Consider the following 23,433-nt stretch of genomic DNA (forward strand, 5'->3'; position numbering starts at 1 on the left):
AAAAAACAGTCCACTCTAAGAACAGGCCGCTTGGACACTTTCAGAACAGCTCTGTTAATGACTGAAAACAGCTCTCGAAGAGATTTTCAAAAGAGACTCCGAAAACGAAACGTTGATCACTTTTGAGCAAAAGGCTGCACACACGCAATTCAAGTTGCTCTGATTGTCATTTAGAGTTACATTATAGGAGCATTCAGCAACAAGTCAAAATGTGCTCCAGAAAAGCAGAAAACAACACTGATAGAACTTGAGAACGAATGCAAAAAACAGTCCACTCTCAGAACAGGCCGCTTGGACACTTTCAGAACAGCTCTGTTAATGACTGAAAACAGCTCTCGAAGAGATTGTCAAAAGAGACTCTGAAAACGAAACATTGATAACTTTTGAGCAAAAGGCTGCACACACGTAATTCAACATACTCTGATTGTCATTTAGAGTTACATTATAGGAGCATTCAACAACAAGTCAAAATGTGTTCCAGAAAGGCAGAAAACAACACTTTGATAGTTTGATATAACTTGAGAACGAATGCAAAAAACAGTCCACTCTAAGAACAGGCCGCTTGGACACTTTCAGAACAGCTCTGTTAATGACTGAAAACAGCTCTCGAAGAGATTGTCAAAAGAGACCCCGAAAACGAAACGTTGATCACTTTTGAGCAAAAGGCTGCACACACGCAATTCAAGTTGCTCTGATTGTCATTTAGAGTTACATTATAGGAGCATTCAGCAAGAAGTCAAAATGTGCTCCAGAAAAGCAGAAAACAACACTGATAGAACTTGAGAACGAATGCAAAAAACAGTCCACTCTCAGAACAGGCCGCTTGGACACTTTCAGAACAGCTCTGTTAATGACTGAAAACAGCTCTCGAAGAGATTGTCAAAAGAGACTCTGAAAACGAAACGTTGATCACTTTTGAGCAAAAGGCTGCACACACGCAATTCAAGTTGCTCTGATTGTCATTTAGAGTTACATTATAGGAGCATTCAACAACAAGTCAAAATGTGCTCGAGAAAGGCAGAAAACAACACTTTGATATAACTTGAGAACGAATGCAAAAAACAGTCCACTCTCAGAACAGGCTGCTTGGACACTTTCAGAACAGCTCTGTTAATGACTGAAATCAGCTCTTTAAGAGATTGTCAAAAGAGACTCTGAAAACGAAACATTGATAACTTTTGAGCAAAAGGCTGCACACACGTAATTCAACATACTCTGATTGTCATTTAGAGTTACATTATAGGAGCATTCAACAACAAGTCCAAATGTGCTCGAGAAAGGCAGAAAACAACACTTTGATAGTTTGATATAACTTGAGAACGAATGCAAAAAACAGTCCACTCTAAGAACAGGCCGCTTGGACACTTTCAGAACAGCTCTGTTAATGACTGAAAACAGCTCTCGAAGAGATTGTCAAAAGAGACTCCGAAAACGAAACGTTGATCACTTTTGAGCAAAAGGCTGCACACACGCAATTCAAGTTGCTCTGATTGTCATTTAGAGTTACATTATAGGAGCATTCAGTAACAAGTCAAAATGTGCTCCAGAAAAGCAGAAAACAACACTGATAGAACTTGAGAACGAATGCAAAAAACAGTCCACTCTCAGAACAGGCCGCTTGGACACTTTCAGAACAGCTCTGTTAATGACTGAAAACAGCTCTCGAAGAGATTGTCAAAAGAGACTCTGAAAACGAAACGTTGATCACTTTTTAGCAAAAGGCTGCACACACGTAATTCAACATACTCTGATTGTCATTTAGAGTTACATTATAGGAGCATTCAACAACAAGTCAAAATGTGCTCGAGAAAGGCAGAAAACAACACTTTGATATAACTTGAGAACGAATGCAAAAAATAGTCCACTCTCAGAACAGGCTGCTTGGACACTTTCAGAACAGCTCTGTTAATGACTGAAATCAGCTCTTTAAGAGATTGTCAAAAGAGACTCTGAAAACGAAACATTGATAACTTTTGAGCAAAAGGCTGCACACACGTAATTCAACATGCTCTGATTGTCATTTAGAGTTACATTATAGGAGCATTCAGCAACAAGTCAAAATGTGCTCCAGAAAAGCAGAAAACAACACTGATAGAACTTGAGAACGAATGCAAAAAACAGTCCACTCTCAGAACAGACCGCTTGGACACTTTCAGAACAGCTCTGTTAATGACTGAAAACAGCTCTCGAAGAGATTGTCAAAAGAGACTCTGAAAACGAAACGTTGATCACTTTTGAGCAAAAGGCTGCACACACGCAATTCAAGTTGCTCTGATTGTCATTTAGAGTTACATTATAGGAGCATTCAACAACAAGTCAAAATGTGCTCGAGAAAGGCAGAAAACAACACTTTGATAGTTTGATATAACTTGAGAACGAATGCAAAAAACAGTCCACTCTAAGAACAGGCCGCTTGGACACTTTCAGAACAGCTCTGTTAATGACTGAAAACAGCTCTCGAAAAGATTTTCAAAAGAGACTCCGAAAACGAAACGTTGATCACTTTTGAGCAAAAGGCTGCACACACGCAATTCAAGTTGCTCTGATTGTCATTTAGAGTTACATTATAGGAGCATTCAGCAACAAGTCAAAATGTGCTCCAGAAAAGCAGAAAACAACACTGATAGAACTTGAGAACGAATGCAAAAAACAGTCCACTCTCAGAATAGGCCGCTTGGACACTTTCAGAACAGCTCTGTTAATGACTGAAAACAGCTCTCGAAGAGATTGTCAAAAGAGACTCTGAAAACGAAACGTTGATCACTTTTGAGCAAAAGGCTGCACACACGCAATTCAAGTTGCTCTGATTGTCATTTAGAGTTACATTATAGGAGCATTCAACAACAAGTCAAAATGTGCTCGAGAAAGGCAGAAAACAACACTTTGATATAACTTGAGAATGAATGCAAAAAACAGTCCACTCTCAGAACAGGCTGCTTGGACACTTTCAGAACAGCTCTGTTAATGACTGAAATCAGCTCTTTAAGAGATTGTCAAAAGAGACTCTGAAAACGAAACATTGATAACTTTTGAGCAAAATGCTGCACACACGCAATTCAAGTTGCTCTGATTGTCATTTAGAGTTACATTATAGGAGCATTCAACAACAACTCAAAATGTGCTCGAGAAAGGCAGAAAACAACACTTCGATAGTTTGATATAACTTGAGAACGAATGCAAAAAACAGTCCACTCTAAGAACAGGCCGCTTGGACACTTTCAGAACAGCTCTGTTAATGACTGAAAACAGCTCTCGAAGCGATTGTCAAAAGAGACTCCGAAAACGAAACGTTGATCACTTTTGAGCAAAATGCTGCACACACGCAATTCAAGTTGCTCTGATTGTCATTTAGAGTTTCATTATAGGAGCATTCAGCAACAAGTCAAAATGTGCTCCAGAAAAGCAGAAAACAACACCGATAGAACTTGAGAACGAATGCAAAAAACAGTCCACTCTCAGAACAGGCCGCTTGGACACTTTCAGAACAGCTCTGTTAATGACTGAAAACAGCTCTCGAAGAGATTGTCAAAAGAGACTCTGAAAACGAAACGTTGATCACTTTTGAGCAAAAGGCTGCACACATGCAATTCAAGTTGCTCTGATTGTCATTTAGAGTTACATTATAGGAGCATTCAACAACAAGTCAAAATGTGCTCGAGAAAGGCAGAAAACAACACTTTGATATAACTTGAGAACGAATGCAAAAAACAGTCCACTCTCAGAACAGGCTGCTTGGACACTTTCAGAACAGCTCTGTTAATGACTGAAATCAGCTCTCGAAGAGATTGTCAAAAGAGACTCCGAAAACGAAACGTTGATCACTTTTGAGCAAAAGGCTGCACACACGCAATTCAAGTTGCTCTGATTGTCATTTAGAGTTACATTATAGGAGCATTCAGCAACAAGTCAAAATGTGCTCCAGAAAAGCAGAAAACAACACTGATAGAACTTGAGAACGAATGCAAAAAACAGTCCACTCTCAGAACAGGCCGCTTGGACACTTTCAGAACAGCTCTGTTAATGACTGAAAACAGCTCTCGAAGAGATTGTCAAAAGAGACTCTGAAAACGAAACATTGATCACTTTTGAGCAAAAGGCTGCACACATGCAATTCAAGTTGCTCTGATTGTCATTTAGAGTTACATTATAGGAGCATTCAACAACAAGTCAAAATGTGCTCGAGAAAGGCAGAAAACAACACTTTGATATAACTTGAGAACGAATGCAAAAAACAGTCCACTCTCAGAACAGGCTGCTTGGACACTTTCAGAACAGCTCTGTTAATGACTGAAATCAGCTCTTTAAGAGATTGTCAAAAGAGACTCTGAAAACGAAACATTGATAACTTTTGAGCAAAAGGCTGCACACACGTAATTCAACATACTCTGATTGTCATTTAGAGTTACATTATAGGAGCATTCAACAACAAGTCAAAATGTGTTCCAGAAAGGCAGAAAACAACACTTTGATAGTTTGATATAACTTGAGAACGAATGCAAAAAACAGTCCGCTCTAAGAACAGGCCGCTTGGACACTTTCAGAACAGCTCTGTTAATGACTGAAAACAGCTCTCGAAGAGATTGTCAAAAGAGACTCCGAAAACGAAACGTTGATCACTTTTGAGCAAAAGGCTGCACACACGCAATTCAAGTTGCTCTGATTGTCATTTAGAGTTACATTATAGGATTATTCAACAACAAGTCAAAATGTGCTCGTGAAAGGCAGAAAACAACACTTTGATAGTTTGATATAACTTGAGAACGAATGCAAAAAACAGTCCACTCTAAGAACAGGCCGCTTGGACACTTTCAGAACAGCTCTGTTAATGACTGAAAACAGCTCTCGAAGAGATTGTCAAAAGAGACTCCGAAAACGAAACGTTGATCACTTTTGAGCAAAAGGCTGCACACACGCAATTCAAGTTGCTCTGATTGTCATTTAGAGTTACATTATAGGAGCATTCAGCAACAAGTCAAAATATGCTCCAGAAAAGCAGAAAACAACACTGATAGAACTTGAGAACGAATGCAAAAAACAGTCCACTCTCAGAACAGGCCGCTTGGACACTTTCAGAACAGCTCTGTTAATGACTGAAAACAGCTCTCGAAGAGATTGTCAAAAGAGACTCTGAAAACGAAACGTTGATCACTTTTGAGCAAAAGGCTGCACACACGCAATTCAAGTTGCTCTGATTGTCATTTAGAGTTATATTATAGGAGCATTCAGCAACAAGTCAAAATGTGCTCCAGAAAAGCAGAAAACAACACTGATAGAACTTGAGAACGAATGCAAAAAACAGTCCACTCTCAGAACAGGCCGCTTGGACACTTTCAGAACAGCTCTGTTAATGACTGAAAACAGCTCTCGAAGAGATTGTCAAAAGAGACTCTGAAAACGAAACGTTGATCACTTTTGAGCAAAAGGCTGCACACACGCAATTCAAGTTGCTCTGATTGTCATTTAGAGTTACATTATAGGAGCATTCAACAACAAGTCAAAATGTGCTCGAGAAAGGCAGAAAACAACACTTTGATATAACTTGAGAACGAATGCAAAAAACAGTCCACTCTCAGAACAGGCCGCTTGGACACTTTCAGAACAGCTCTGTTAATGACTGAAAACAGCTCTCGAAGAGATTGTCAAAAGAGACTCTGAAAACGAAACGTTGATCACTTTTGAGCAAAAGGCTGCACACACGCAATTCAAGTTGCTCTGATTGTCATTTAGAGTTACATTATAGGAGCATTCAGCAACAAGTCAAAATGTGATCGAGAAAGGCAGAAAACAACACTTTGATAGTTTGATATAACTTGAGAACGAATGCAAAAAACAGTCCACTCTCAGAACAGGCCGCTTGGACACTTTCAGAACAGCTCTGTTAATGACTGAAAACAGCTCTCGAATAGATTGTCAAAAGAGACTCTGAAAACGAAACGTTGATCACTTTTGAGCAAAAGGCTGCACACACGCAATTCAAGTTGCTCTGATTGTCATTTAGAGTTACATTATAGGAGCATTCAACATTAAGTCAAAATGTGCTCGAGAAAGGCAGAAAACAACACTTTGATAGTTTGATATAACTTGAGAACGAATGCAAAAAACAGTCCACTCTCAGAACAGGCCGCTTGGACACTTTCAGAACAGCTCTGTTAATGACTGAAAACAGCTCTCGAAGAGATTGTCAAAAGAGACTCTGAAAACGAAACGTTGATCACTTTTGAGCAAAAGGCTGCACACACGCAATTCAAGTTGCTCTGATTGTCATTTAGAGTTACATTATAGGAGCATTCAACATTAAGTCAAAATGTGCTCGAGAAAGGCAGAAAACAACACTTTGATAGTTTGATATAACTTGAGAACGAATGCAAAAAACAGTCCACTCTCAGAACAGGCCGCTTGGACACTTTCAGAACAGCTCTGTTAATGACTGAAAACAGCTCTCGAAGAGATTGTCAAAAGAGACTCCGAAAACGAAACGTTGATCACCTTTGAGCAAAAGGCTGCACACACGCAATTCAAGTTGCTCTGATTGTCATTTAGAGTTACATTATAGGAGCATTCAGCAACAAGTCAAAATGTGCTCCAGAAAAGCAGAAAACAACACTGATAGAACTTGAGAACGAATGCAAAAAACAGTCCACTCTCAGAACAGGCCGCTTGGACACTTTCAGAACAGCTCTGTTAATGACTGAAAACAGCTCTCGAAGAGATTGTCAAAAGAGACTCTGAAAACGAAACGTTGATCACTTTTGAGCAAAAGGCTGCACACACGCAATTCAAGTTGCTCTGATTGTCATTTAGAGTTATATTATAGGAGCATTCAGCAACAAGTCAAAATGTGCTCCAGAAAAGCAGAAAACAACACTGATAGAACTTGAGAACGAATGCAAAAAACAGTCCACTCTCAGAACAGGCCGCTTGGACACTTTCAGAACAGCTCTGTTAATGACTGAAAACAGCTCTCGAAGAGATTGTCAAAAGAGACTCTGAAAACGAAACGTTGATCACTTTTGAGCAAAAGGCTGCACACACGCAATTCAAGTTGCTCTGATTGTCATTTAGAGTTACATTATAGGAGCATTCAACAACAAGTCAAAATGTGCTCGAGAAAGGCAGAAAACAACACTTTGATATAACTTGAGAACGAATGCAAAAAACAGTCCACTCTCAGAACAGGCCGCTTGGACACTTTCAGAACAGCTCTGTTAATGACTGAAAACAGCTCTCGAAGAGATTGTCAAAAGAGACTCTGAAAACGAAACGTTGATCACTTTTGAGCAAAAGGCTGCACACACGCAATTCAAGTTGCTCTGATTGTCATTTAGAGTTACATTATAGGAGCATTCAGCAACAAGTCAAAATGTGATCGAGAAAGGCAGAAAACAACACTTTGATAGTTTGATATAACTTGAGAACGAATGCAAAAAACAGTCCACTCTCAGAACAGGCCGCTTGGACACTTTCAGAACAGCTCTGTTAATGACTGAAAACAGCTCTCGAAGAGATTGTCAAAAGAGACTCTGAAAACGAAACGTTGATCACTTTTGAGCAAAAGGCTGCACACACGCAATTCAAGTTGCTCTGATTGTCATTTAGAGTTACATTATAGGAGCATTCAACATTAAGTCAAAATGTGCTCGAGAAAGGCAGAAAACAACACTTTGATAGTTTGATATAACTTGAGAACGAATGCAAAAAACAGTCCACTCTCAGAACAGGCCGCTTGGACACTTTCAGAACAGCTCTGTTAATGACTGAAAACAGCTCTCGAAGAGATTGTCAAAAGAGACTCCGAAAACGAAACGTTGATCACCTTTGAGCAAAAGGCTGCACACACGCAATTCAAGTTGCTCTGATTGTCATTTAGAGTTACATTATAGGAGCATTCAGCAACAAGTCAAAATGTGCTCCAGAAAAGCAGAAAACAACACTGATAGAACTTGAGAACGAATGCAAAAAACAGTCCACTCTCAGAACAGGCCGCTTGGACACTTTCAGAACAGCTCTGTTAATGACTGAAAACAGCTCTCGAAGAGATTGTCAAAAGAGACTCTGAAAACGAAACGTTGATCACTTTTGAGCAAAAGGCTGCACACACGCAATTCAAGTTGCTCTGATTGTCATTTAGAGTTACATTATAGGAGCATTCAACAACAAGTCAAAATGTGCTCGAGAAAGGCAGAAAACAACACTTTGATAGTTTGATATAACTTGAGAACGAATGCAAAAAACAGTCCACTCTCAGAACAGGCCGCTTGGACACTTTCAGAACAGCTCTGTTAATGACTGAAAACAGCTCTCGAAGAGATTGTCAAAAGAGACTCCGAAAACGAAACGTTGATCACTTTTGAGCAAAAGGCTGCACACACGCAATTCAAGTTGCTCTGATTGTCATTTAGAGTTACCTTATAGGAGCATTCAGCAACAAGTCAAAATGTGCTCGAGAAAGGCAGAAAACAACACTTTGATAGTTTGATATAACTTGAGAACGAATGCAAAAAACAGTCCACTCTCAGAACAGGCCGCTTGGACACTTTCAGAACAGCTCTGTTAATGACTGAAAACAGCTCTCGAAGAGATTGTCAAAAGAGACTCTGAAAACGAAACGTTGATCACTTTTGAGCAAAAGGCTGCACACACGCAATTCAAGTTGCTCTGATTGTCATTTAGAGTTACATTATAGGAGCATTCAACAACAAGTCAAAATGTGCTCGAGAAAGGCAGAAAACAACACTTTGATATAACTTGAGAACGAATGCAAAAAACATTCCACTCTCAGAACAGGCTGCTTGGACACTTTCAGAACAGCTCTGTAAATGACTGAAATCAGCTCTTTAAGACATTGTCAAAAGAGACTCTGAAAACGAAACATTGATAACTTTTGAGCAAAAGACTGCACACACGTAATTCAACATACTCTGATTGTCATTTAGAGTTACATTATAGGAACATTCAACAACAAGTCAAAATGTGCTCCAGAAAGGCAGAAAACAACACTTTGATAGTTTGATATAACTTGAGAACGAATGCAAAAAACAGTCCACCCTAAGAACAGGCCGCTTGGACACTTTCAGAACAGCTCTGTTAATGACTGAAAACAGCTCTCGAAGAGATTGTCAAAAGAGACTCTGAAAACGAAACGTTGATCACTTTTGAGCAAAAGGCTGCACACACGCAATTCAAGTTGCTCTGATTGTCATTTAGAGTTACATTATAGGAGCATTCAGCAACAAGTCAAAATATGCTCCAGAAAAGCAGAAAACAACACTGATAGAACTTGAGAACGAATGCAAAAAACAGTCCACTCTCAGAACAGGCCGCTTGGACACTTTCAGAACAGCTCTGTTAATGACTGAAAACAGCTCTCGAAGAGATTGTCAAAAGAGACTCTGAAAACGAAACGTTGATCACTTTTGAGCAAAAGGCTGCACACACGCAATTCAAGTTGCTCTGATTGTCATTTAGAGTTATATTATAGGAGCATTCAGCAACAAGTCAAAATGTGCTCCAGAAAAGCAGAAAACAACACTGATAGAACTTGAGAACGAATGCAAAAAACAGTCCACTCTCAGAACAGGCCGCTTGGACACTTTCAGAACAGCTCTGTTAATGACTGAAAACAGCTCTCGAAGAGATTGTCAAAAGAGACTCTGAAAACGAAACGTTGATCACTTTTGAGCAAAAGGCTGCACACACGCAATTCAAGTTGCTCTGATTGTCATTTAGAGTTACATTATAGGAGCATTCAACAACAAGTCAAAATGTGCTCGAGAAAGGCAGAAAACAACACTTTGATATAACTTGAGAACGAATGCAAAAAACAGTCCACTCTCAGAACAGGCCGCTTGGACACTTTCAGAACAGCTCTGTTAATGACTGAAATCAGCTCTTTAAGTGATTGTCAAAAGAGACTCTGAAAACGAAACATTGATAACTTTTGAGCAAAAGGCTGCACACACGTAATTCAACATACTCTGATTGTCATTTAGAGTTACATTACAGGAGCATTCAACAACAAGTCAAAATGTGCTCCAGAAAGGCAGAAAACAACACTTTGATAGTTTGATATAACTTGAGAACGAATGCAAAAAACAGTCCACTCTAAGAACAGGCCGCTTGGACACTTTCAGAACAGCTCTGTTAATGACTGAAAACAGCTCTCGAAGAGATTGTCAAAAGAGACTCCGAAAACGAAACGTTGATCACTTTTGAGCAAAAGGCTGCACACACGCAATTCAAGTTGCTCTGATTGTCATTTAGAGTTACATTATAGGAGCATTCAGCAACAAGTCAAAATGTGCTCCAGAAAAGCAGAAAACAACACTGATAGAACTTGAGAACGAATGCAAAAAACAGTCCACTCTCAGAACAGGCCGCTTGGACACTTTCAGAACAGCTCTGTTAATGACTGAAAACAGCTCTCGAAGAGATTGTCAAAAGAGACTCTGAAAACGAAACGTTGATCACTTTTGAGCAAAAGGCTGCACACACGCAATTCAAGTTGCTCTGATTGTCATTTAGAGTTACATTATAGGAGCATTCAACAACAAGTCAAAATGTGCTCGAGAAAGGCAGAAAACAACACTTTGATAGTTTGATATAACTTGAGAACGAATGCAAAAAACAGTCCACTCTAAGAACAGGCCGCTTGGACACTTTCAGAACAGCTCTGTTAATGACTGAAAACAGCTCTCGAAGAGATTGTCAAAAGAGACTCCGAAAACGAAACGTTGATCACTTTTGAGCAAAAGGCTGCACACACGCAATTCAAGTTGCTCTGATTGTCATTTAGAGTTACATTATAGGAGCATTCAGCAACAAGTCAAAATGTGCTCCAGAAAAGCAGAAAACAACACTGATAGAACTTGAGAACGAATGCAAAAAACAGTCCACTCTCAGAACAGGCCGCTTGGACACTTTCAGAACAGCTCTGTTAATGACTGAAAACAGCTCTCGAAGAGATTGTCAAAAGAGACTCTGAAAACGAAACGTTGATCACTTTTGAGCAAAAGGCTGCACACACGCAATTCAAGTTGCTCTGATTGTCATTTAGAGTTACATTATAGGAGCATTCAACAACAAGTCAAAATGTGCTCGAGAAAGGCAGAAAACAACACTTTGATATAACTTGAGAACGAATGCAAAAAACAGTCCACTCTCAGAACAGGCCGCTTGGACACTTTCAGAACAGCTCTGTTAATGACTGAAAACAGCTCTCGAAGAGATTGTCAAAAGAGACTCTGAAAACGAAACGTTGATCACTTTTGAGCAAAAGGCTGCACACACGCAATTCAAGTTGCTCTGATTGTCATTTAGAGTTATATTATAGGAGCATTCAGCAACAAGTCAAAATGTGCTCCAGAAAAGCAGAAAACAACACTGATAGAACTTGAGAACGAATGCAAAAAACAGTCCACTCTCAGAACAGGCCGCTTGGACACTTTCAGAACAGCTCTGTTAATGACTGAAAACAGCTCTCGAAGAGATTGTCAAAAGAGACTCTGAAAACGAAACGTTGATCACTTTTGAGCAAAAGGCTGCACACACGCAATTCAAGTTGCTCTGATTGTCATTTAGAGTTACATTATAGGAGCATTCAACAACAAGTCAAAATGTGCTCGAGAAAGGCAGAAAACAACACTTTGATATAACTTGAGAACGAATGCAAAAAACAGTCCACTCTCAGAACAGGCCGCTTGGACACTTTCAGAACAGCTCTGTTAATGACTGAAATCAGCTCTTTAAGAGATTGTCAAAAGAGACTCTGAAAACAAAAACATTGATAACTTTTGAGCAAAAGGCTGCACACACGTAATTCAACATACTCTGATTGTCATTTAGAGTTACATTATAGGAGCATTCAACAACAAGTCAAAATGTGCTCCAGAAAGGCAGAAAACAACACTTTGATAGTTTTATATAACTTGAGAACGAATGCAAAAAACAGTCCACTCTAAGAACAGGCCGCTTGGACACTTTCAGAACAGCTCTGTTAATGACTGAAAACAGCTCTCGAAGAGATTGTCAAAAGAGACTCTGAAAACGAAACGTTGATCACTTTTGAGCAAAAGGCTGCACACACGCAATTCAAGTTGCTCTGATTGTCATTTAGAGTTATATTATAGGAGCATTCAGCAACAAGTCAAAATGTGCTCCAGAAAAGCAGAAAACAACACTGATAGAACTTGAGAACGAATGCAAAAAACAGTCCACTCTCAGAACAGGCCGCTTGGACACTTTCAGAACAGCTCTGTTAATGACTGAAAACAGCTCTCGAAGAGATTGTCAAAAGAGACTCTGAAAACTAAACGTTGATCACTTTTGAGCAAAAGGCTGCACACACGCAATTCAAGTTGCTCTGATTGTCATTTAGAGTTACATTATAGGAGCATTCAACAACAAGTCAAAATGTGCTCGAGAAAGGCAGAAAACAACACTTTGATATAACTTGAGAACGAATGCAAAAAACAGTCCACTCTCAGAACAGGCCGCTTGGACACTTTCAGAACAGCTCTGTTAATGACTGAAAACAGCTCTCGAAGAGATTGTCAAAAGAGACTCTGAAAACGAAACGTTGATCACTTTTGAGCAAAAGGCTGCACACACGCAATTCAAGTTGCTCTGATTGTCATTTAGAGTTATATTATAGGAGCATTCAGCAACAAGTCAAAATGTGCTCCAGAAAAGCAGAAAACAACACTGATAGAACTTGAGAACGAATGCAAAAAACAGTCCACTCTCAGAACAGGCCGCTTGGACACTTTCAGAACAGCTCTGTTAATGACTGAAAACAGCTCTCGAAGAGATTGTCAAAAGAGACTCTGAAAACGAAACGTTGATCACTTTTGAGCAAAAGGCTGCACACACGCAATTCAAGTTGCTCTGATTGTCATTTAGAGTTACATTATAGGAGCATTCAACAACAAGTCAAAATGTGCTCGAGAAAGGCAGAAAACAACACTTTGATATAACTTGAGAACGAATGCAAAAAACAGTCCACTCTCAGAACAGGCCGCTTGGACACTTTCAGAACAGCTCTGTTAATGACTGAAATCAGCTCTTTAAGAGATTGTCAAAAGAGACTCTGAAAACAAAAACATTGATAACTTTTGAGCAAAAGGCTGCACACACGTAATTCAACATACTCTGATTGTCATTTAGAGTTACATTATAGGAGCATTCAACAACAAGTCAAAATGTGCTCCAGAAAGGCAGAAAACAACACTTTGATAGTTTTATATAACTTGAGAACGAATGCAAAAAACAGTCCACTCTAAGAACAGGCCGCTTGGACACTTTCAGAACAGCTCTGTTAATGACTGAAAACAGCTCTCGAAGAGATTGTCAAAAGAGACTCCGAAAACGAAACGTTGATCACTTTTGAGCAAAAGGCTGCACACACGCAATTCAAGTTGCTCTGATTGTCATTTAGAGTTACATTATAGGGGCATTCAGCAACAAGTCAAAATGTGCTCCAGAAAAGCAGAAAACAACACTGATAGAACTTGAGAACGAATGCAAAAAACAGTCCACTCTCAGAACAGGCCGCTTGGACACTTTCAGAACAGCTCTGTTAATGACTGAAAACAGCTCTCGAAGAGATTGTCAAAAGAGACTCTGAAAACGAAACGTTGATCACTTTTGAGCAAAAGGCTGCACACACGCAATTCAAGTTGCTCTGATTGTCATTTAGAGTTACATTATAGGAGCATTCAACAACAAGTCAAAATGTGCTCGAGAAAGGCAGAAAACAACACTTTGATAGTTTGATATAACTTGAGAACGAATGCAAAAAACAGTCCACTCTAAGAACAGGCCGCTTGGACACTTTCAGAACAGCTCTGTTAATGACTGAAAACAGCTCTCGAAGAGATTGTCAAAAGAGACTCCGAAAACGAAACGTTGATCACTTTTGAGCAAAAGGCTGCACACACGCAATTCAAGTTGCTCTGATTTTCATTTAGAGTTACATTATAGGAGCATTCAGCAACAAGTCAAAATATGCTCCAGAAAAGCAGAAAACAACACTGATAGAACTTGAGAACGAATGCAAAAAACAGTCCACTCTCAGAACAGGCCGCTTGGACACTTTCAGAACAGCTCTGTTAATGACTGAAAACAGCTCTCGAAGAGATTGTCAAAAGAGACTCTGAAAACGAAACGTTGATCACTTTTGAGCAAAAGGCTGCACACACGCAATTCAAGTTGCTCTGATTGTCATTTAGAGTTATATTATAGGAGCATTCAGCAACAAGTCAAAATGTGCTCCAGAAAAGCAGAAAACAACACTGATAGAACTTGAGAACGAATGCAAAAAACAGTCCACTCTCAGAACAGGCCGCTTGGACACTTTCAGAACAGCTCTGTTAATGACTGAAAACAGCTCTCGAAGAGATTGTCAAAAGAGACTCTGAAAACGAAACGTTGATCACTTTTGAGCAAAAGGCTGCACACACGCAATTCAAGTTGCTCTGATTGTCATTTAGAGTTACATTATAGGAGCATTCAACAACAAGTCAAAATGTGCTCGAGAAAGGCAGAAAACAACACTTTGATATAACTTGAGAACGAATGCAAAAAACAGTCCACTCTCAGAACAGGCCGCTTGGACACTTTCAGAACAGCTCTGTTAATGACTGAAAACAGCTCTCGAAGAGATTGTCAAAAGAGACTCTGAAAACGAAACGTTGATCACTTTTGAGCAAAAGGCTGCACACACGCAATTCAAGTTGCTCTGATTGTCATTTAGAGTTATATTATAGGAGCATTCAGCAACAAGTCAAAATGTGCTCCAGAAAAGCAGAAAACAACACTGATAGAACTTGAGAACGAATGCAAAAAACAGTCCACTCTCAGAACAGGCCGCTTGGACACTTTCAGAACAGCTCTGTTAATGACTGAAAACAGCTCTCGAAGAGATTGTCAAAAGAGACTCTGAAAACGAAACGTTGATCACTTTTGAGCAAAAGGCTGCACACACGCAATTCAAGTTGCTCTGATTGTCATTTAGAGTTACATTATAGGAGCATTCAACAACAAGTCAAAATGTGCTCGAGAAAGGCAGAAAACAACACTTTGATATAACTTGAGAACGAATGCAAAAAACAGTCCACTCTCAGAACAGGCCGCTTGGACACTTTCAGAACAGCTCTGTTAATGACTGAAATCAGCTCTTTAAGAGATTGTCAAAAGAGACTCTGAAAACGAAACATTGATAACTTTTGAGCAAAAGGCTGCACACACGTAATTCAACATACTCTGATTGTCATTTAGAGTTACATTATAGGAGCATTCAACAACAAGTCAAAATGTGCTCCAGAAAGGCAGAAAACAACACTTTGATAGTTTTATATAACTTGAGAACGAATGCAAAAAACAGTCCACTCTAAGAACAGGCCGCTTGGACACTTTCAGAACAGCTCTGTTAATGACTGAAAACAGCTCTCGAAGAGATTGTCAAAAGAGACTCCGAAAACGAAACGTTGATCACTTTTGAGCAAAAGGCTGCACACACGCAATTCAAGTTGCTCTGATTGTCATTTAGAGTTACATTATAGGGGCATTCAGCAACAAGTCAAAATGTGCTCCAGAAAAGCAGAAAACAACACTGATAGAACTTGAGAACGAATGCAAAAAACAGTCCAATCTCAGAACAGGCCGCTTGGACACTTTCAGAACAGCTCTGTTAATGACTGAAAACAGTTCTCGAAGAGATTGTCAAAAGAGACTCCGAAAACGAAACGTTGATCACTTTTGAGCAAAAGGCTGCACACACGCAATTCAAGTTGCTCTGATTGTCATTTAGAGTTACATTATAGGAGCATTCAGCAACAAGTCAAAATGTGCTCGAGAAAGGCAGAAAACAACACTTTGATAGTTTGATATAACTTGAGAACGAATGCAAAAAACAGTCCACTCTCAGAACAGGCCGCTTGGACACTTTCAGAACAGCTCTGTTAATGACTGAAAACAGCTCTCGAATAGATTGTCAAAAGAGACTCTGAAAACGAAACGTTGATCACTTTTGAGCAAAAGGCTGCACACACGCAATTCAAGTTGCTCTGATTGTCATTTAGAGTTACATTATAGGAGCATTCAACATTAAGTCAAAATGTGCTCGAGAAAGGCAGAAAACAACACTTTGATAGTTTGATATAACTTGAGAACGAATGCAAAAAACAGTCCACTCTCAGAACAGGCCGCTTGGACACTTTCAGAACAGCTCTGTTAATGACTGAAAACAGCTCTCGAAGAGATTGTCAAAAGAGACTCTGAAAACGAAACGTTGATCACTTTTGAGCAAAAGGCTGCACACACGCAATTCAAGTTGCTCTGATTGTCATTTAGAGTTACATTATAGGGGCATTCAGCAACAAGTCAAAATGTGCTCCAGAAAAGCAGAAAACAACACTGATAGAACTTGAGAACGAATGCAAAAAACAGTCCACTCTCAGAACAGGCCGCTTGGACACTTTCAGAACAGCTCTGTTAATGACTGAAAACAGTTCTCGAAGAGATTGTCAAAAGAGACTCCGAAAACGAAACGTTGATCACTTTTGAGCAAAAGGCTGCACACACGCAATTCAAGTTGCTCTGATTGTCATTTAGAGTTACATTATAGGAGCATTCAGCAACAAGTCAAAATGTGCTCGAGAAAGGCAGAAAACAACACTTTGATAGTTTGATATAACTTGAGAACGAATGCAAAAAACAGTCCACTCTCAGAACAGGCCGCTTGGACACTTTCAGAACAGCTCTGTTAATGACTGAAAACAGCTCTCGAATAGATTGTCAAAAGAGGCTCTGAAAACGAAACGTTGATCACTTTTGAGCAAAAGGCTGCACACACGCAATTCAAGTTGCTCTGATTGTCATTTAGAGTTACATTATAGGAGCATTCAACATTAAGTCAAAATGTGCTCGAGAAAGGCAGAAAACAACACTTTGATAGTTTGATATAACTTGAGAACGAATGCAAAAAACAGTCCACTCTCAGAACAGGCCGCTTGGACACTTTCAGAACAGCTCTGTTAATGACTGAAAACAGCTCTCGAAGAGATTGTCAAAAGAGACTCTGAAAACGAAACGTTGATCACTTTTGAGCAAAAGGCTGCACACACGCAATTCAAGTTGCTCTGATTGTCATTTAGAGTTACATTATAGGAGCATTCAACATTAAGTCAAAATGTGCTCGAGAAAGGCAGAAAACAACACTTTGATAGTTTGATATAACTTGAGAACGAATGCAAAAAACAGTCCACTCTCAGAACAGGCCGCTTGGACACTTTCAGAACAGCTCTGTTAATGACTGAAAACAGCTCTCGAAGAGATTGTCAAAAGAGACTCCGAAAACGAAACGTTGATCACCTTTGAGCAAAAGGCTGCACACACGCAATTCAAGTTGCTCTGATTGTCATTTAGAGTTACATTATAGGAGCATTCAGCAACAAGTCAAAATGTGCTCCAGAAAAGCAGAAAACAACACTGATAGAACTTGAGAACGAATGCAAAAAACAGTCCACTCTCAGAACAGGCCGCTTGGACACTTTCAGAACAGCTCTGTTAATGACTGAAAACAGCTCTCGAAGAGATTGTCAAAAGAGACTCTGAAAACGAAACGTTGATCACTTTTGAGCAAAAGGCTGCACACACGCAATTCAAGTTGCTCTGATTGTCATTTAGAGTTACATTATAGGAGCATTCAACAACAAGTCAAAATGTGCTCGAGAAAGGCAGAAAACAACACTTTGATAGTTTGATATAACTTGAGAACGAATGCAAAAAACAGTCCACTCTCAGAACAGGCCGCTTGGACACTTTCAGAACAGCTCTGTTAATGACTGAAAACAGCTCTCGAAGAGATTGTCAAAAGAGACTCCGAAAACGAAACGTTGATCACTTTTGAGCAAAAGGCTGCACACACGCAATTCAAGTTGCTCTGATTGTCATTTAGAGTTACCTTATAGGAGCATTCAGCAACAAGTCAAAATGTGCTCGAGAAAGGCAGAAAACAACACTTTGATAGTTTGATATAACTTGAGAACGAATGCAAAAAACAGTCCACTCTCAGAACAGGCCGCTTGGACACTTTCAGAACAGCTCTGTTAATGACTGAAAACAGCTCTCGAAGAGATTGTCAAAAGAGACTCTGAAAACGAAACGTTGATCACTTTTGAGCAAAAGGCTGCACACACGCAATTCAAGTTGCTCTGATTGTCATTTAGAGTTACATTATAGGAGCATTCAACAAGTCAAAATGTGCTCGAGAAAGGCAGAAAACAACACTTTGATATAACTTGAGAACGAATGCAAAAAACATTCCACTCTCAGAACAGGCTGCTTGGACACTTTCAGAACAGCTCTGTAAATGACTGAAATCAGCTCTTTAAGACATTGTCAAAAGAGACTCTGAAAACGAAACATTGATAACTTTTGAGCAAAAGACTGCACACACGTAATTCAACATACTCTGATTGTCATTTAGAGTTACATTATAGGAACATTCAACAACAAGTCAAAATGTGCTCCAGAAAGGCAGAAAACAACACTTTGATAGTTTGATATAACTTGAGAACGAATGCAAAAAACAGTCCACCCTAAGAACAGGCCGCTTGGACACTTTCAGAACAGCTCTGTTAATGACTGAAAACAGCTCTCGAAGAGATTGTCAAAAGAGACTCTGAAAACGAAACGTTGATCACTTTTGAGCAAAAGGCTGCACACACGCAATTCAAGTTGCTCTGATTGTCATTTAGAGTTACATTATAGGAGCATTCAGCAACAAGTCAAAATGTGCTCCAGAAAAGCAGAAAACAACACTGATAGAACTTGAGAACGAATGCAAAAAACAGTCCACTCTCAGAACAGGCCGCTTGGACACTTTCAGAACAGCTCTGTTAATGACTGAAAACAGCTCTCGAAGAGATTGTCAAAAGAGACTCTGAAAACGAAACGTTGATCGCTTTTGAGCAAAAGGCTGCACACACGCAATTCAAGTTGCTCTGATTGTCATTTAGAGTTACATTATAGGAGCATTCAACAACAAGTCAAAATGTGCTCGAGAAAGGCAGAAAACAACACTTTGATAGTTTGATATAACTTGAGAACGAATGCAAAAAACAGTCCACTCTAAGAACAGGCCGCTTGGACACTTTCAGAACAGCTCTGTTAATGACTGAAAACAGCTCTCGAAGAGATTTTCAAAAGAGACTCCGAAAACGAAACGTTGATCACTTTTGAGCAAAAGGCTGCACACACGCAATTCAAGTTGCTCTGATTGTCATTTAGAGTTACATTATAGGAGCATTCAGCAACAAGTCAAAATGTGCTCCAGAAAAGCAGAAAACAACACTGATAGAACTTGAGAACGAATGCAAAAAACAGTCCACTCTCAGAACAGGCCGCTTGGACACTTTCAGAACAGCTCTGTTAATGACTGAAAACAGCTCTCGAAGAGATTGTCAAAAGAGACTCTGAAAACGAAACGTTGATCACTTTTTAGCAAAAGGCTGCACACACGCAATTCAAGTTGCTCTGATTGTCATTTAGAGTTACATTATAGGAGCATTCAACAACAAGTCAAAATGTGCTCGAGAAAGGCAGAAAACAACACTTTGATATAACTTGAGAACGAATGCAAAAAACAGTCCACTCTCAGAACAGGCTGCTTGGACACTTTCAGAACAGCTCTGTTAATGACTGAAATCAGCTCTTTAAGAGATTGTCAAAAGAGACTCTGAAAACGAAACATTGATAACTTTTGAGCAAAAGGCTGCATGCAAAAGGCTGCACGCAATTCAAGTTGCTCTGATTGTCATTTAGAGTTACATTATAGGAGCATTCAACAACAACTCAAAATGTGCTCGAGAAAGGCAGAAAACAACACTTTGATAGTTTGATATAACTTGAGAACGAATGCAAAAAACAGTCCACTCTAAGAACAGGCCGCTTGGACACTTTCAGAACAGCTCTGTTAATGACTGAAAACAGCTCTCGAAGCGATTGTCAAAAGAGACTCCGAAAACGAAACGTTGATCACTTTTGAGCAAAATGCTGCACACACGCAATTCAAGTTGCTCTGATTGTCATTTAGAGTTACATTATAGGAGCATTCAGCAACAAGTCAAAATGTGCTCCAGAAAAGCAGAAAACAACACTGATAGAACTTGAGAACGAATGCAAAAAACAGTCCACTCTCAGAACAGGCCGCTTGGACACTTTCAGAACAGCTCTGTTAATGACTGAAAACAGCTCTCGAAGAGATTGTCAAAAGAGACTCTGAAAACGAAACGTTGATCACTTTTGAGCAAAAGGCTGCACACATGCAATTCAAGTTGCTCTGATTGTCATTTAGAGTTACATTATAGGAGCATTCAACAACAAGTCAAAATGTGCTCGAGAAAGGCAGAAAACAACACTTTGATATAAGTTGAGAACGAATGCAAAAAACAGTCCACTCTCAGAACAGGCCGCTTGGACACTTTCAGAACAGCTCTGTTAATGACTGAAAACAGCTCTCGAAGAGATTGTCAAAAGAGAACCCGAAAACGAAACGTTGATCACTTTTGAGCAAAAGGCTGCACACACGCAATTCAAGTTGCTCTGATTGTCATTTAGAGTTACATTATAGGAGCATTCAGCAACAAGTCAAAATGTGCTCCAGAAAAGCAGAAAACAACACTGATAGAACTTGAGAACGAATGCAAAAAACAGTCCACTCTCAGAACAGGCCGCTTGGACACTTTCAGAACAGCTCTGTTAATGACTGAAAACAGCTCTCGAAGAGATTGTCAAAAGAGACTCTGAAAACGAAACGTTGATCACTTTTGAGCAAAAGGCTGCACACACGCAATTCAAGTTGCTCTGATTGTCATTTAGAGTTACATTATAGGAGCATTCAACAACAAGTCAAAATGTGCTCGAGAAAGGCAGAAAACAACACTTTGATATAACTTGAGAACGAATGCAAAAAACAGTCCACTCTCAGAACAGGCTGCTTGGACACTTTCAGAACAGCTCTGTTAATGACTGAAAACAGCTCTCGAAGAGATTGTCAAAAGAGACTCTGAAAACGAAACATTGATAACTTTTGAGCAAAAGGCTGCACACACGTAATTCAACATACTCTGATTGTCATTTAGAGTTACATTATAGGAGCATTCAACAACAAGTCAAAATGTGCTCCAGAAAGGCAGAAAACAACACTTTGATAGTTTGATATAACTTGAGAACGAATGCAAAAAACAGTCCACTCTAAGAACAGGCCGCTTGGACACTTTCAGAACAGCTCTGTTAATGACTGAAAACAGCTCTCGAAGAGATTGTCAAAAGAGACTCCGAAAACGAAACGTTGATCACTTTTGAGCAAAAGGCTGCACACACGCAATTCAAGTTGCTCTGATTGTCATTTAGAGTTACATTATAGGAGCATTCAGTAACAAGTCAAAATGTGCTGGAGAAAGGCAGAAAACAACACTTTGATATAACTTGAGAACGAATGCAAAAAACAGTCCACTCTCAGAACAGGCTGCTCGGACACTTTCAGAACAGCTCTGTTAATGACTGAAATCAGCTCTTTAAGAGATTGTCAAAAGAGACTCTGAAAACGAAACATTGATAACTTTTGAGCAAAAGGCTGCACACACGTAATTCAACATACTCTGATTGTCATTTAGAGTTACATTATAGGAGCATTCAACAACAAGTCAAAATGTGTTCCAGAAAGGCAGAAAACAACACTTTGATAGTTTGATATAATTTGAGAACGAATGCAAAAAACAGTCCACTCTAAGAACAGGCCGCTTGGACACTTTCAGAACAGCTCTGTTAATGACTGAAAACAGCTCTCGAAGAGATTGTCAAAAGAGACTCCGAAAACGAAACGTTGATCACTTTTGAGCAAAAGGCTGCACACACGCAATTCAAGTTGCTCTGATTGTCATTTAGAGTTACATTATAGGAGCATTCAGCAACAAGTCAAAATGTGCTCCAGAAAAGCAGAAAACAACACTGATAGAACTTGAGAACGAATGCAAAAAACAGTCCACTCTCAGAACAGGCCGCTTGGACACTTTCAGAACAGCTCTGTTAATGACTGAAAACAGCTCTCGAAGAGATTGTCAAAAGAGACTCTGAAAACGAAACATTGATAACTTTTGAGCAAAAGGCTGCACACACGTAATTCAACATACTCTGATTGTCATTTAGAGTTACATTATAGGAGCATTCAACAACAAGTCAAAATGTGTTCCAGAAAGGCAGAAAACAACACTTTGATAGTTTGATATAACTTGAGAACGAATGCAAAAAACAGTCCACTCTAAGAACAGGCCGCTTGGACACTTTCAGAACAGCTCTGTTAATGACTGAAAACAGCTCTCGAAGAGATTGTCAAAAGAGACCCCGAAAACGAAACGTTGATCACTTTTGAGCAAAAGGCTGCACACACGCAATTCAAGTTGCTCTGATTGTCATTTAGAGTTACATTATAGGAGCATTCAGCAACAAGTCAAAATGTGCTCCAGAAAAGCAGAAAACAACACTGATAGAACTTGAGAACGAATGCAAAAAACAGTCCACTCTCAGAACAGGCCGCTTGGACACTTTCAGAACAGCTCTGTTAATGACTGAAAACAGCTCTCGAAGAGATTGTCAAAAGAGACTCTGAAAACGAAACGTTGATCACTTTTGAGCAAAAGGCTGCACACACGCAATTCAAGTTGCTCTGATTGTCATTTAGAGTTACATTATAGGAGCATTCAACAACAAGTCAAAATGTGCTCGAGAAAGGCAGAAAACAACACTTTGATATAACTTGAGAACGAATGCAAAAAACAGTCCACTCTCAGAACAGGCTGCTTGGACACTTTCAGAACAGCTCTGTTAATGACTGAAATCAGCTCTTTAAGAGATTGTCAAAAGAGACTCTGAAAACGAAACATTGATAACTTTTGAGCAAAAGGCTGCACACACGTAATTCAACATACTCTGATTGTCATTTAGAGTTACATTATAGGAGCATTCAACAACAAGTCCAAATGTGCTCGAGAAAGGCAGAAAACAACACATTGATAGTTTGATATAACTTGAGAACGAATGCAAAAAACAGTCCACTCTAAGAACAGGCCGCTTGGACACTTTCAGAACAGCTCTGTTAATGACTGAAAACAGCTCTCGAAGAGATTGTCAAAAGAGACTCCGAAAACGAAACGTTGATCACTTTTGAGCAAAAGGCTGCACACACGCAATTCAAGTTGCTCTGATTGTCATTTAGAGTTACATTATAGGAGCATTCAGTAACAAGTCAAAATGTGCTCCAGAAAAGCAGAAAACAACACTGATAGAACTTGAGAACGAATGCAAAAAACAGTCCACTCTCAGAACAGGCCGCTTGGACACTTTCAGAACAGCTCTGTTAATGACTGAAAACAGCTC

Source organism: Nansenia antarctica (assembly GCF_963989245.1).
Source record: "Nansenia antarctica genome assembly, chromosome: 13".
NCBI lineage: Eukaryota > Metazoa > Chordata > Actinopteri > Argentiniformes > Microstomatidae > Nansenia > Nansenia antarctica.